At 37.7% G+C, this 14,738-nt stretch overlaps 1 protein-coding gene and 1 long non-coding RNA gene across 3 annotated transcripts in view; one reads left to right on the top strand and one right to left on the bottom strand.

Annotated features, from left to right (window-relative positions):
• LOC105477531 (heparan sulfate 6-O-sulfotransferase 3) overlaps window positions 1–14,738 on the top strand; it is a 759,454-nt gene that overhangs the window by 317,056 nt on the left and 427,660 nt on the right. The gene's annotated exons all lie outside the window — the stretch shown is intronic.
• Window positions 1–14,738, bottom strand: part of LOC105477505 (uncharacterized) — a 96,096-nt gene that overhangs the window by 39,079 nt on the left and 42,279 nt on the right. Inside the window, exon 5 of one of the 2 annotated variants that reach the window (XR_984735.2) lies at window positions 14,048–14,184. The exons of the other annotated variant lie outside the window; for it this stretch is intronic. This is a non-coding gene — a long non-coding RNA (uncharacterized lncRNA). Of the gene's footprint in view, window positions 1–14,047; window positions 14,185–14,738 lie in introns of those variants that run through there. 2 annotated transcript variants of the gene reach the window in all.

Here is a 14,738-nt window from a genome sequence, read left to right as displayed (position 1 = left end):
AGTTTTAGGTCTGTATTTAGTTGTGGTATAATTTATTTTTTTATTTTTTTATTTTTTTATTTTTTATTTTTTGTTAGACTTTAAGTTCTAGGGTACATGTGCATAACGTGCAGGTTTGTTACATATGTATACTTGTGCCACGTTGGTGTGCTACACCCATCAACTCGTCAGCACCCATCAACTCGTCATTTATATCAGGTATAACTCCCAATGCAATCCCTCCCCCCTTCCCCCTCCCCATGATAGGCCCCGGTGTGTGATGTTCCCCTTCCCGAGTCCAAGTGATCTCATTGTTCAGTTCCCACCTATGAGTGAGAACATGTGGTGTTTGGTTTTCTGTTCTTGCGATAGTTTGCTGAGAACGATGGTTTCCAGTTGCATCCATGTCCCTACAAAGGACACAAACTCATCCTTTTTTATGGCTACATAGTATTCCATGGTGTATATGTGCCACATTTTCTTAATCCAGTCTGTCACTGATGGACATTTGGGTTGATTCCAAGTCTGTGGTATTGTGAATAGTGCCGCGATAAACATATGTGTGCATGTGTCTTTATAGCAGCATGAATTATAATCCTTTGGGTATATACCCAGTAATGGGATGGCTGGGTCATATGGTATTTCTAGTTCTAGCTCCTTGAGGAATCGCCATACTGTTTTCCACAATGGTTGAACTAGTTTACAATCCCACCAACAGTGTAAAAGTGTTCCTATTTCTCCACATCCTCTCTAGCACCTGTTGTTTCCTGACTTTTTAATGATCGCCATTCTAACTGGTGTGAGATGGTATCTCATTGTGGTTTTGATTTGCATTTCTCTGATGGCCAGTGATGATGAGCATTTTTTCATGTGTCTGTTGGCTGTATGAATGTCCTCTTTTGAGAAATGTCTGTTCATATTCTTTGCCCACTAGTTGTGGTATAATTTAAAGTGCGCAGCTTGAGGACTTTTGACAACTATATACATCTATGTACTCCACACCTCAATCAAGAAATAGAGCATTTGCATTACCTCAAAAAGTTCCTCGTGCCCCTTCGCAGTCAATACGCTGTCCCCAGAGAAAACCATTTTTCTTATTTATATCACCAAAGATTTCTTCTCCCTGCTATAGAGCTTCCGATGAATGGAATCGTAAAGTGCATGCTCTTTTGTGTCATGCTTTTATTTGGAAATCTGTTTTTGACATTCACCCATGTGGTTGTAAGCATCAGTAGTTCAATCCTTTCCATTGCTGAGTGGTGTTCCATTATATGAATATACTATTTGTTTCTCCATTCTCCCATTGACGAACATGCAGATTGTTTCCAGTTGGGGCTTTTATGAAGAAAATTGCAATACATATTTTTATATACACCATTTTGAGGATATATGTTTCCTTTTGCTTGGGTAACACCTAGGAGTAGAATCACTGGCATGTAGGATAGCTTTGAAAGAAACACTGTCACAGTTTTCAAAATGGTTTTAACATTTTATATTCTCACCAGTAATGTATGAGATTCCCAGTTGTTTTATGTTCTCCCTCATCCCAGTCTTCGTAACTTTAGTCATTCTAGTGGGCACGAAGAGGATCTCATCATAGTTTTCATTTCCATTTCCCTGTTAACTAAAGATGTACTTCTTTTTATGTGCTTATTGGCCCTGCAAACATCTTTGTTTGTGAAGTGTCGGTTTGTCTTTTGCTAATTTTTAATTGATTCATTTTTATTATTGATTATTTTTATGTGATGAGTACTTACATAACAATGAAGTTATTTATGTATGTACAGTCCATTTATGACATATGATTCCATTTGTCAATGGAAGGAAGCCACTGCCAAAATGGTTAACCTGTCCTCAAATAGACTCAGTAAAGTACCAGTACCTTGGTTTCAGAGTTTTACACCACAGTCAGAGCCAGAGCAGGTGTTGCTGCCATCTGAGAGTGATCATCATTTGCAGATGCTGCATATGGTATCTCCAGTAACTCAGAGCCCACATTATGTAGTTCTGAACATTTTTACACTTTTGTGACTTAATCATTTCCTTCCTATACTTGTTTTAATTTGTCTCTTCAAGAAGGAAAAAAAAATCCCCGTGAGAATAATTAGCTTTTATGAATTGGTTATTTGAAGCAACTATTTGTTTCCCTAGGTGGAGGAGAGCAACTGTCTTTTTTGTGGGGGACAACTTGGGGGAAGGCTTCATCTTATATGTATAATAATATAGCTGTGAAATTTCAATGCTTTCATTAGCTTGTATCAGGGTCATTACAGTAGTGACAGCTAAGACATGTTAATACATACTTAGAAAATGTGTTTGTTAATGGTTCTCAGGCAAAGACTGTGACAGAGCTGCCCCTAATTCCATAAACATAAGGCATATTAATCCCTTTAGTTGACAGGTGCTTAAATGGGCAGATTGGATGAGTAATTGGGTTGTTCTCCTAATCCTTAGCTTTGAATATAAATGAGAAATGTCTCCATATTTTTATTTGTCTTTAGTAACGTCTTCTAATTGGTTTATTTTAAAATGAACTGTTTCTGTAGAATAGTGATTTCTTTTAGCATCTGTTCATGTGAGAGGAGTCGCAATTATAAAACATTTATAAAAGTCCATACCTTTTAACACTCAACCATTTTTCCAAATCCCATGTAAAAGACTGGGGAAGTTATCCCCCAGTTAATTCATTTTAAATCACATTTTATTTTTGGAGGAAGAAAACCCACTATTCCCTAGGAATAAGATGGGATTTCTTTGGAGGATGTTCAGTGCCTTATATCCCCCTAGGACACAATTTAGTGCAATACTGTATGACCCAAAGTTGTTAAGGTAGTTGCCTAAAGAGCCTAATGTATTCTCAAGAGGCAGCTCCTATCCTGGAAAGACCTGGCTGAATATTCCTCTCTACCTGATGACAGTGAGCAAAATTACTTAACATTTTAAAGAGTGATCTGACATATTTCTGAACCTTTTGTCGCAGACTCTCACCTGCCATTGTGATGAAGGATTAGGGGAAAATGTTAGAGTGAGAGTCATGGCAGGAGAGGAATAAAAGACATTTTGTAGACCAATAAAGGAAGGAAAGTTTGGAAGGAAAAGTTGGGGAGTTGTAGAGCATCAAATAGGGCCAAAAAGTCAAGAAGTTGGCAAAAGGCCAGTACCTTATAAACAGCAAAAACTTCACACTAACCCACAGTAAATCAGAGGACAGTGGTGAGCTGGGGGAAATTAGATCAGATAATAGAATTCTGTGCTAGAAATCCAAAGAAACACAAGGGCAGGTGATATGGTTTGGCTGTGTCCCCACCCAAATCTCACCTTGAATTGTAACTCCCACAGTTCCAAAATACAGTGGGAGGAACCCAGTGGGAAGTGCTTGAATTATGAGGGCGCGTCTTTCCTGCATTGTTCTGGTGATAGTGAATGAGTCTCATGAAATGTGATGGTTTTAAAAACGGGAGTTTCTCTGCACAACTTCTCCCTTTTCTTGCTGCCATCCACGTAAGACGTGACTTTCTCCTCCTTGTCTCCCCCCATGATTGTGAGGCCTTCCCGGCCAAGTGGAGCCGTGAGTCCAATTAAACCTCTTTCTTTTGTAAATTGCCCAGTCTCGTGTATGTGTTTATCAGCAGCAGGAAAACGGACTAATACAGCAGGGGATCACCAGAGTAGCCAAAGTTTGCATGTGTATTTTTTCTTTTCCTCAAGTTTAGAGTTAGTTCTATATTTTATGTCCATACATGCTATCATTTGTACAAATATTTGAGAACTTAGTTCATACTAACATGTAAATTTTTCATTAGCCTATTTAATATTAACAAATGTTAATTTGTGGCAAGTTGAACAGAATGAATATATTGCTACATATGGAAATATGATATTTCCATGTTTGGTCATGATTGATGGGAAGGCCTGGAAGGAAAGGTCCTTATCTGTTCATTTTTGTATCTTCTGCATCTAACGCCCTGTCTTATTTCTCATAGGTACACAAGGAGTATCAGTGAATGGAATAAAATCAGATTCAGGAGCTTTCTATCTGACATGGGTATTGAATAATGATCTTTCTTGATAGAGTGCTACAAACGCTTTTTCTTAAATATTAAGCACGTCCTATATTTTCTACCTTTTGTACGGATATAAAATTCCCTTCTTTTGCAAAAAGATTGCCTATGGCATAGCAGAGCAAGAATCTTTCGAATGATTGTTTCCCTTGGTGCAAAAGACCTGCCAGTGCAAAAAGGGACAGGTTTGTGAGAACAGTAGATTTCAGAGGATTGTTTACGTTTCCTTGCAAGTACCTTTGGTGTGGTCTTTGGTTTCTTTGTAGGGAGTCATTCAAATTCATAAACTTTCAGAGGTGAGTTCTGAGCCAATTTGCTCCCCTACCCTCTCCCACAAGAAAGGGAAATTCAGAGATTTGGAAAGTTAGAACAATAGGAAATAAAATTTAAAATTTTCACCTTTTTCCAATGAGACTTTGGAGAATGCTTTTTATTCTATTTCACTTTTCAGCTGTGTGATTAATGTAGTTTCCTTGAAGTTTGTGATCTTTTTATGCTAGGTACCACAACTGTTTAAGAATCTGGAATACTAATGAACTTAAACTGTTGTATTCATTTTGGATTAGTTTGGTTTAGTTACAGTCTCAGCATTTTCTAATCAGTTTTATATTTTTATTCAGACATTATTCTGCTCTCACACACAGATAATTATGACAGCTCCTTAATTATGAAAACAATGTAAAAGCATTCAACTAACACTTTGAGGAGAATCTAAGACTTATACTGTAATTCTTAGGCTCAGTGGTACCGATTTCTTTGTTCTCAAATACTAGTGAGTACAACCATTACCTATTTTTGTGGGTTTTGCTTAGTGTCATATAATTACAGTACTTGGTTTGTTTTCGTGGCTGTGAAAATACCAGTGCTATCCATTAGCTATAAACTAGAACACTGAAGTGCTGTGTGTATTCGTCTTGCATTGGAACTTTGGAATTAGCAGAATGTTTTAGCTATCATTTGCATTTCACAACCAGGGAACTGTTCAACTTAGATCTAACAGCAAGGTAGGAATTGCGCTATATTTATTCTCAATTTTTCTTGGAATGGCTTGATTTCTAAAAATGCAGTTAGTGTTCTTTTTAGGTAACAAGAATTGTAAAATGCAAAAGAGCAACAGTGGCAACTCATTGAAGCACAGGGTGGCTTAAATAGGGGCGGGGAGAATGCAGATCTTTAAGTTAGATGGAGGTTTGTATCAGGTATTTTATCTTCTGTCAGAAGTTACTCTAAGGAGATTTTGATTTGACGCAGTTCATATGTGTCAGACAAAAATGTATAGGAAGTCCCCTGTGTTCTCTTTCCATAATGACCCATTCGATCAACTTTTATTGAACATTTTTTTTTGTAGACAACATACATATACAACTGTACATTTGGAATATAATTTTATGTTTTTAATGGACATTGCATCCTGGTAGTCATTCTACAATTCAGCTTCTAGATATTTGTATTAACATCCTATAATGCAGTGATTTATAAAAAGTTATATCATTTTATTGGATTTGACTTTAAATCCAGGGAATATCTTTGAAATGAATGTATTTGTTAATATTAAAACTTAATGCAATAATCTGTTAATGTTGAAACTTAAATTATTCTTTGCGAAATTTTAAGTTCAAAAGGGGAGAACTGTTTATAAAGTTTCTATCAGTTTGATCTTACAAAATATAAACCATAATTCATCTCTTCAGTGGTCAGTGATTCTTACATCCTTATATACTTCTTCAGGCAGTACAATGTATTGGTTAAGACCTTAAACTTGGCTCTTGGATAGACTGGGATCATATCTGTGCTTAGCTGTTCACTTCCTGTTTAACTTTACTAAGTCTTGGTTCTTTCACTGGTGAAATGGGGATAATAATAGTATCTACCTTATAGAGTTGTCATGATTAAATGGTCAAGACCGTGTGATATGCCTAATATTGGGTACATATTAGGGGCTCAATGGGTGTTCTCCTGGTTAGATATGTTGTATTCACATTGATACTTTCTTAAATGTGTCCCTCAGTGAAGTGCTAATTATTTAAATCAGTAGAAAAGATTTTGATAACCTAGCAAGATCAAAGCACTGTGCGGGGTGCCGTGGGACATATAAAGCAGAATATGAAATTGTCCTTGTCCGTGAAGAATTTACGTTACAATTATAGATGGGGAAATAAGACTTGAATATTTGAAACGTTTGAGAATAATTTTAAGTTAAATAACAAGGGAAATGCTAAAAGAACAGGATAGAAAAAGATTGTTAAGTAAGTGATGGGAATAATAAGAATCTTAGAAGTGAAATAAAATGTCAAGGCTCAGGATTCAGGGAGGATTTGGTTACAACTCCAAACTTCCATATTGATAATATTCAGGATTTTTAGCATTATTATTATTATTATTATTATTTTGAGACAGAGTCTTGCTCTGTTGCCAGGCTGGAGTGCAGTGGCACGATCTCGGCTCACTGCAACCTCTGCCTCCAAGTTCAAGCGATTCTCCTGCCTCAGCCTCCTGAGTAGCTGGGACTACATGCGTGCGCCACCACACCCAGCTAATTTTTGTACTTTTAGTAGAGACGGGGTTTCATCATGTTGGCCAGGATGGTCTCGATCTCTTGACCTTGTGATCCACCCCCTTGGCCTCCCAAAGTGCTGGGATTACAAGTGTGAACCACCACGCCTGGCCAGCATTATTTTTAATACTGATAATGGAAAGTATGATCCATTCCCCTCCCCCAATATTCACATTTCAAAGTAGACGGTGTGTTAGTATAGTGTAACATATGAGTCCAGTGGCAATGGCTCACAAAAAATGAATGAAAAATATTCTCCAAACTGGGGCACATTGCACAGATATGTAGCAAAATATAAGCTACAACATGGTAGCTTTACTTAACTAACATATAATACATGATAATAGAAGATGAGCATCATTTGCATGTACTTGTTATCGAATAGGCAGTGTGTTTGCCAGGAATACAACGAGAAAGAAGATGTAACTCTGATCCTGAAATAGTCAGATGGGGGTGAGTGACAGGTAGGCATACAGATGAACACAGAAGCAAGACAAAACTATGCTAATCAGGTCAGGCATGGTAGCTCATGCCTGTAATCCTAGCACTTCGGGAGACCAAGGCAGGCAGATCACCTGAGGTCAGGAGTTCAAGACTAGCCTGGCCAACATAGTGAAACCCCGTCTCTACCAAAAATACAAAAATTAGCCAGGCGTGGTGGTGGGGCCTATAATCCCGGCTACTCAGGAGGCTGAGGCAGGGAGAACTGCTTGAATCCGGGAGGCGGAGGTTGCAGTGAGCCAAGATGGTGCCACTGCACTCCAGCTTGGGTGACAGAGTGAGACTTGGTCTCAAAAAAAAAAAAAAAAAAAAGAAAGAAAGAAAATACAGTAATCGAACATTGTGCGAATGTTCTGGGAGCCCAGAGGAATGTGCCATTTGAGTTATTAGAAGAAAAGAAATGAATAGAAACACCCAAGGGATTCTGAGTAAACAGTAATAACCTCTAATGGAGAAACTAGGGAAGACTTCATGAAAGAGAAGGTATTTGGCTGGATATTGAAGGGAGATTATCTCAGCAAATTCCCCAAATGTGTGATATTTGTCCATATCTGGCATGTGCAGGATCAAATTTGTATGAGAATCCTGGACAAAATAGTAGTATGCTACTCCATGCTGATAGCCAGTAGCTCTGTGTCCAGTCATATAGCAAGGGTTAATGAATATTTGGCTGAATAAAAAATATTTCATTTATATTGTACACAGCAGAAGCAAGCAGGGATTACAGAAGTTCTATACAATGCTGCTATTTTTCATTTATCTTCTTATTCTCTACAATACCTTGCACATGGTAGGGGCTGAAAGATTTGTTAAACTTATGACTCCTGGGTGGGAAGAGTGTTGATAATGAGGCCTATGTTGGAAGTAAATATGCAAGAGTGTTCCCACGGCTGATGTGTCTGGTTGTATGCTAAGTTTCAAAATGTGTTTGTCATTGTGGTGCTGGCAGAAGATATCAGTCAATACAATAAATAAATAGGAACTTCTATTTATCAAGTGCTTCTAACTTTCCAGGTGCTATGATAAGCATCTCATATGAATCATCTCTAATCTTAAAGCAGTCTGCAAGCAGATCTATCTATTTTGCAGATAATGGAATTAGACACCAAGAAGTGAACTGACTAAGTTAAGGACACAAAATCAGTAAGGCCTGAAAATGAGCTACAAACAGAAAGCCCCTAAAAAGATCTGTTACACCACATAAAACATCTTACGAAACGTGGTCTCAAAAGCAAGCTCGAAAAGAAGGATTTAGTCAATAAGTGAGACTGAAGTAAATTTTAGTGGGAAAAAAGTTATATTCCTACCTCAAGCAGTATGCCAGTATAAATGCCAGGTGGATTACAGAGTTAAATAAAATAAAAAGAAATAATAAAAGTACTATAAAGTTAATATTTTCCTCACATTCGTATGGAGAAAGACGTTCTATATATAAAATCGTGAAAGGAACAACAATGAAAAGAATGATAGTTTTGACTACATAAATATTTACAGCTTCCATAAAACAAAAGAATCAAAACACTATGCACAAAGTTGAAAAGCAAATGGCAAACTCTGTAGAACACTTAGACAATACACATCAAAAGGTTAAGATCCATGATATAATGTTATATAATAATATAATAATGAAGTTTTTATAAATCAATTGGAAAAATACAAATTATGTAATTAAAATAGGCAGGGGAAATGAACAAGCAATTTTCCAAGGAAATACAATTGACAACAAGCACATATAGCCTCACTGATAGTCAAAGAAATAAGAAGTAAAGCCATAATGAGATATCTTATATTATCTATCAAACTGATATGGATTAAAAAAAAATACTTTGTCCTGGTGAGAAATTATGAAAACAACACCACCACTCTAATATACTATTTGGGTATTTGTTGTAGTGCTATCCCCAAGAGTGAAACATTGAAAAAAATTAAATGTCTGTAATAGGGTAGTGTACAAATATGGTTTGTTAATCATAATTATTGTTAGCCAAATTATTCCAGTTGCATCCAATGTAATATTATTTAACCATATTGAAATATGATATTTAATGATACAGAAAACACCTAGTAGCATTGTTTTAAATAGACAACACTTATGCGGAGAATATCACTTTGTCAAAATTGGAATACAGATAAATAACAAGACTGGAAGCAAATACATCTAAATGCCAATCATGGTGTCTAACTCTAGTTACATTAGGGAAGGTATATTTTCCAAATTCCCTACACTTTAGAAGTGATTAAATAAAAATCTTTAAAAATAATGAGAGAATGCTTTGCTACACAGATTGAAATTATATGTTAACCCTGAAGCTCATAGCCAGGAATGAGGATGGTAAATTTCCAGGTTAAAGTTCTTTGACCTCACCGTCACAGCCCCACAAACCATTATTGGTGGGATTTGGGTGAGAAAAGCAACCAAGTGAAGACCACCTACGGTTCAAGTTATTTGGGGACAGTTAGAATACATATTTAAAATGATTTATAGGTTGAAGATTTAGATCAATTTTAGGATTTAATGAATAAAAGACAAACATTTTATTTGGAGAGGAAAAGAATACCTCTCAGCCACCTCCACAGTCCCCCATTCCATCATGATGGCTTCTGAGTGATCTTGACCAGCGAGGAAGCTTCTTCTCCAGGACCCACGCTGGCAACCTGGGAACAGGTGGCTGCAGAGGAGAGAGAGCAACGAAGCCACACGGAGGAGCCAGAGAGTTCTCACGGGAAATATTTTGGGGCTTACATAGGCTGAAATGAGGAGAACATCCTAAGCAAAGGAAAGACGTTTACAAAGGCTGAGATGGGTGAGATAACATGGCAAATTCTGGTAATACAAACATTTTGGTGGGAGTAGAGCCAAATGAGGTTTTGGGGAAATAGTACTAGATGAGGCAAAGAAGTGAACAAGGTCCAATTCCTGTGTTGAGCCAAGACTTCATCTTGCAAAACATGGGAACCATAATAGGCTTGTAGGATAGGGGTGGCACACTCAGATTTGTGTTTTAGAAAGACCATCCATTATCAAGCTGGAGAACAGATTGGCTGGAAACCTGATTAAAGGCAAGGCAGTTAGTTAGATATTGCAGACATTCAGATGAGAAATAATAAGGACATGAACAAAGGAAGTGGCAATGAGGGATGGACAGAAGATGGATCTGAAATATAAAAGGGTGGTAGGAACAACAGAACTAAATGATAGATGAATAGGGGAGTGAGTGATGTGAAGAAATCTATAATGACTTGAAGTTTCAGGGTTGAGTCACCAGGGGAATGAGGAAGCACTTGATACAAACAGGACATTAGAAGGAGAAGCAGATTAGGAAAAAGAGGAAGGTGCTATGCCTGGTATTTCTTTTCTTTTCTTTCCTTCTTTTTTTTTAAGATGGATTCTTTGTAGCTAGGCTGGAGTGAAATGTTGCGATCTTGGCTCACGGCAACCTCTGCCTCCTGGGTTCAAGCGATTCTCCTGTCTCAGCCTCCCGAGTAGCTGGGACTACAGGCACGCACCACCACGCCCAGCTAATTTTTGTATTTTTAGTAGAGATGGGGTTTCACCATGTTGGCCAGGATGGTCTTGATCTCTTGACCTTATGATCCGCCTGCCTTCGGCCTCCCAAAGTGCCGGGATTACAGGTGTGAGCCACTGCGCCTGGCCGTGCCTGGTATTTCTAAGAGAAGTCCAGTAGAGGACTGAAACTGTCTTTGGGGCCCGGGAAGATGATCAAGATCAGAGATGAAGATTCTAAGTCAAGGGTGGGAAGGAGAACACATCCTAGGGAGAGTTTTTGTAAAGAAAAGAGGATGGGATGATATAATTCTGAGAAACATTGCCATTTGGATGCCATGATCCGTCTTATTCTTACTCCATTAGAACAAGATGGATTAAGAAGGTTCTTGGGTAGAAATTGTCAGGCACAGTGGACAGAGAGCTGAGAGACGAATCAAGAGTATGTGCTGTTATAAAGCTAGAAGAGAGATAATTTCCACCTGAGAGAATGTCAAAACCACAGAGAAGATCAGTGAGGAAAGTATTGAATGGTTTCTGTTGCATCTCTTTCTTCCAGTACTTGGTAGGCACTCAGTAGAAACATCTGCAACTCCATTTGAAATGAAAAGGTTTTAAATGAAATAAATTCCATTCAAACCCACGTATTTCCATGTTAGAATACATGTTTGCATATACAGTATATTATATATACATTTATATGTATAAAAACATATAAACCTTAGGCATAGTGAGTAATCAATAATTATTGAATGAACAATTGAAGTAAAAGAAAGAAGAAAGAATGCAATATAAAGAGACCTTTGTGTGGTGTCCCTTCTTTCCACTTTTTCCCAAATCCCCTTCTTCCTCTTTTACTTTCTATCTACTCCCAAGAGTAAAAATGGACTGCCTTTGTTTCAGGCCTGAGAACATGCCCATCAAGCACCATAGACACCTGCTATGTGAGCACACTCTTACTTGAATTGCCTTTTTGAAGGGATGCTTTCTGTATTTCACTCTCATTATCACATGACATTGTTCTTTTAAGTGGATTTTGAGATAGCAGCTTCAGACTTGATAATGTTTCATCTTGCCATGAGTATTATTCATTGATTAGATAGACTGTTTAAGTTTGTGAGTAATAGTACCTTGAACACTTAAAATAATCTGCAAATAAAGTGAATGGGTATTAAACAGTATAACATTTAACAGACTAAAGCAAATTATTTTGTCTTTAGAATGAGCAGAAAATAACTAGTACAGTTTTGGAATGAAGATATTTCAGTAAAGGTATGGTCAGAAAAGAAATTGGGGGTAGAAGAAATAGAAAATCAATGCAAATCAGTTAAGAATTTTCAAATGATTAATTTTGCAAAATATTAAGCTTGATAATTTATAGAGGATACTGCAGCAAAACAATTTTTAGAAGAAATCTTCACTATTCAATTTCAACAGCATTCAGGTATTCACTACATGTTTTGTTTTACTTGTCAGCTGCGTCTTGAATTTACTTATAATAGCTACGGTTGTGAGAAAAACATATTTGATGGACATTTAAGGCTTGAATGCCTATCATGTGATAATGATTATGATTTGTGTTTTGGATCTAAGTCTATCTCTGAATTTACAAACATCATCAGTCTAGAACCTGATGACACCTAACATAATTGTCCTGTAAATACCTTTGATTACTGCTGCTATTTAGCATTTGACCTCAAAATCCGTGATAGAATTCCTTTCTTCCTATAGTTTTTGGTGAGATGAAAAATAGATTGTTAGTGCTTAGGTTTCAATTCTGAATGCATTTCATGTTTGCAATTATGTTAAACACAAGCAACAAAGTGCTACATAAATTAAACTGGGCAATAGCCAAATTCCTTTCAGAAATGGCAAAGTCAAAAATGAGAGAAAGCTTTTCAATGTTCTTTTAAACCCACATGGTGAGTTTTGCTGACTTTGTTACAGTTCTTAAGTTCTCAACTAATGGCCTTGGTTAGTGACGCCTTTAAGAAATAGGGTATTTTGATAGTGTGTATTAAGGAGATCTATTTTAAAAGAATAAAAAATTCACCTAGGCCAGGCCTTCAGAGAGAAAATTCATTCCACTGTGATTAACTAAGTGTTAAATAAAGCAATTAAGAAATGATTTTATTCATATTATTCCTCAGCCAATTAGAACAATTGAATTTTAGAGTTTGAAAGGTTCTTAATATCATTAGTCTGACCTGTTAATTTGTATATGCAAAATATGAGGTCCAAAGAGGTATATTTACCCAAAACTAAATATTAGCTAGGTTTGTGTGCTATCAACTTCAACCCAAATTTCTTGATTCATTTTTCTTTCTTTCTTTTTTTGTGACAGAGTTTTGCTCTTGTTACCCAGGCTGGAGTGCAGTGGTGCGATCTCGGCTCACTGCAACTTCTGCCTCCTGGGTTCAAGTGATTCTTCTGCCTCAGCCTCCTGAGTAGCTGGGATTACAGGCGCCTGCCACCATACCTGGCTAATTCTGTATTTTTAGTAGAGACAGAGTTTTACCATGTTGGCCAGGCTGGTTTGGAACTCCTGACCTCAGGTGATATGCCCACCTTGGCCTCCCAAAGTGCTGGGATTACAGGTGTAAGCCACCACTCCCAGCCTTGATTCATGTTCTAATACTCTTTCTTTTTTTTTTTTTTTTTTTTTGAGACGGAGTCTCGCTCTGTCGCCCAGGCTGGAGTGCAGTGACCGGATATCAGCTCACTGCAAGCTCCGCCTCCCGGGTTCACGCCATTCTCCTGCCTCAGCCTCCCGAGTAGCTGGGACTATAGGCGCCCGCCACCTCACCCGGCTAGTTTTTTGTATTTTTTTAGTAGAGACGGGGTTTCACCGTGTTAGCCAGGATGGTCTCGATCTCCTGACCTCGTGATCCGCCCGTCTCGGCCTCCCAAAGTGCTGGGATTACAGGCTTGAGCCACCGCGCCCGGCCCTAATACTCTTTCTAAACATAGTGTGACATCTTGCTGAATAAATATGGGCTTTTTTCATTTTGTACAAAATTGACTATTTCAGAGTCAAAAGTGGCATATTTTATAAGAAAGGATGGAGCCTTTCTCAGAACTCTTGATATTTGAGCAAGAAATTAAACCCCCCTTCAAAAAAATGAGATCATTTAAAAATAATTCAACGTGTTTTATTTTTCTTACTTAGCTCCTATAGTTATATTAATTACTCGGAAATGTAGCATTAAAAATAGGATATTTGACACATAACCGAGAAAACGCATGCTTGGACATTACTGCCTTGCAGTTATGGTTCTTTAGGGAATGGGGTGACCTGTTCAACCATTTTGAATCTTCTCACAGTGTAACATTAATCAGAAAATTACAGTTCCTGAGGGAAGTTGTCTGGGAACATGATGTTCTGTACAAGGGGGTGGGAATCTATGAGGAGAGGGAGGGAGGTAGAGTCATCTTACTCCTTTGCCGGTGAAATCGCAGGAGTCCATGAGGAGCCCCAAGTCGTGTTGATAAAAGGGACACAGCGTAGTACAACTCTAAAGCCTCTCACAGCCCAGTGATGCGCTTCCGTTATCTTCTTGCTAAGCTATGACCATTTTCATTGCCTTTGGAAGAAAAAAAAAAATAAAGTGCTCTTTTGTATTTGGATTGAAGGGCACACCATTCTGAATGCTGTTTTTGCTGGTTCTGCTTAATGAGGCAGCTTAGGCACCTCATGACTAGGAGAGCCGGAGATGGGGGAAATAAGACCAGCTTGCATAGCTGTCTAGATGTGCACACTGGCACGGAAGACCTTTGATTGGCTTTAGAAAATAATGGCTGATGTTCTCTGTGGATCTTGCAAGAAAATCTTACTGGGAAAAAAACGGGGACGTGTTTCATTTATGCCACTTCCTTCTGTTACTGGCAGCCCTGAAAATGATCTGGAACAGGTGGCCATACCAATAAGCAAAGAATGTATTTTATAGCCTGTCATACTCCACTTATCTTATTTTGATGAAGATATATAAAGGGGGGATCATATTTGTACTTGATCTTGTGTTCGGAATCTGTAAAGCACTAACAAAATAAGAGGTACAATTTCTCTTCGGTAAGTTAGTTGACTATTAAAACTGAGGATAATTTTCTTGCAATTTCACAGAACCGTTTTTCATCGGTG

Source organism: Macaca nemestrina, chromosome 16 (genome assembly GCF_043159975.1).
Source record: "Macaca nemestrina isolate mMacNem1 chromosome 16, mMacNem.hap1, whole genome shotgun sequence".
NCBI lineage: Eukaryota > Metazoa > Chordata > Mammalia > Primates > Cercopithecidae > Macaca > Macaca nemestrina.
The sequence above is the reverse complement of the archived record's forward strand: the minus strand, read 5'-3'. Positions and strand labels throughout refer to the sequence as shown.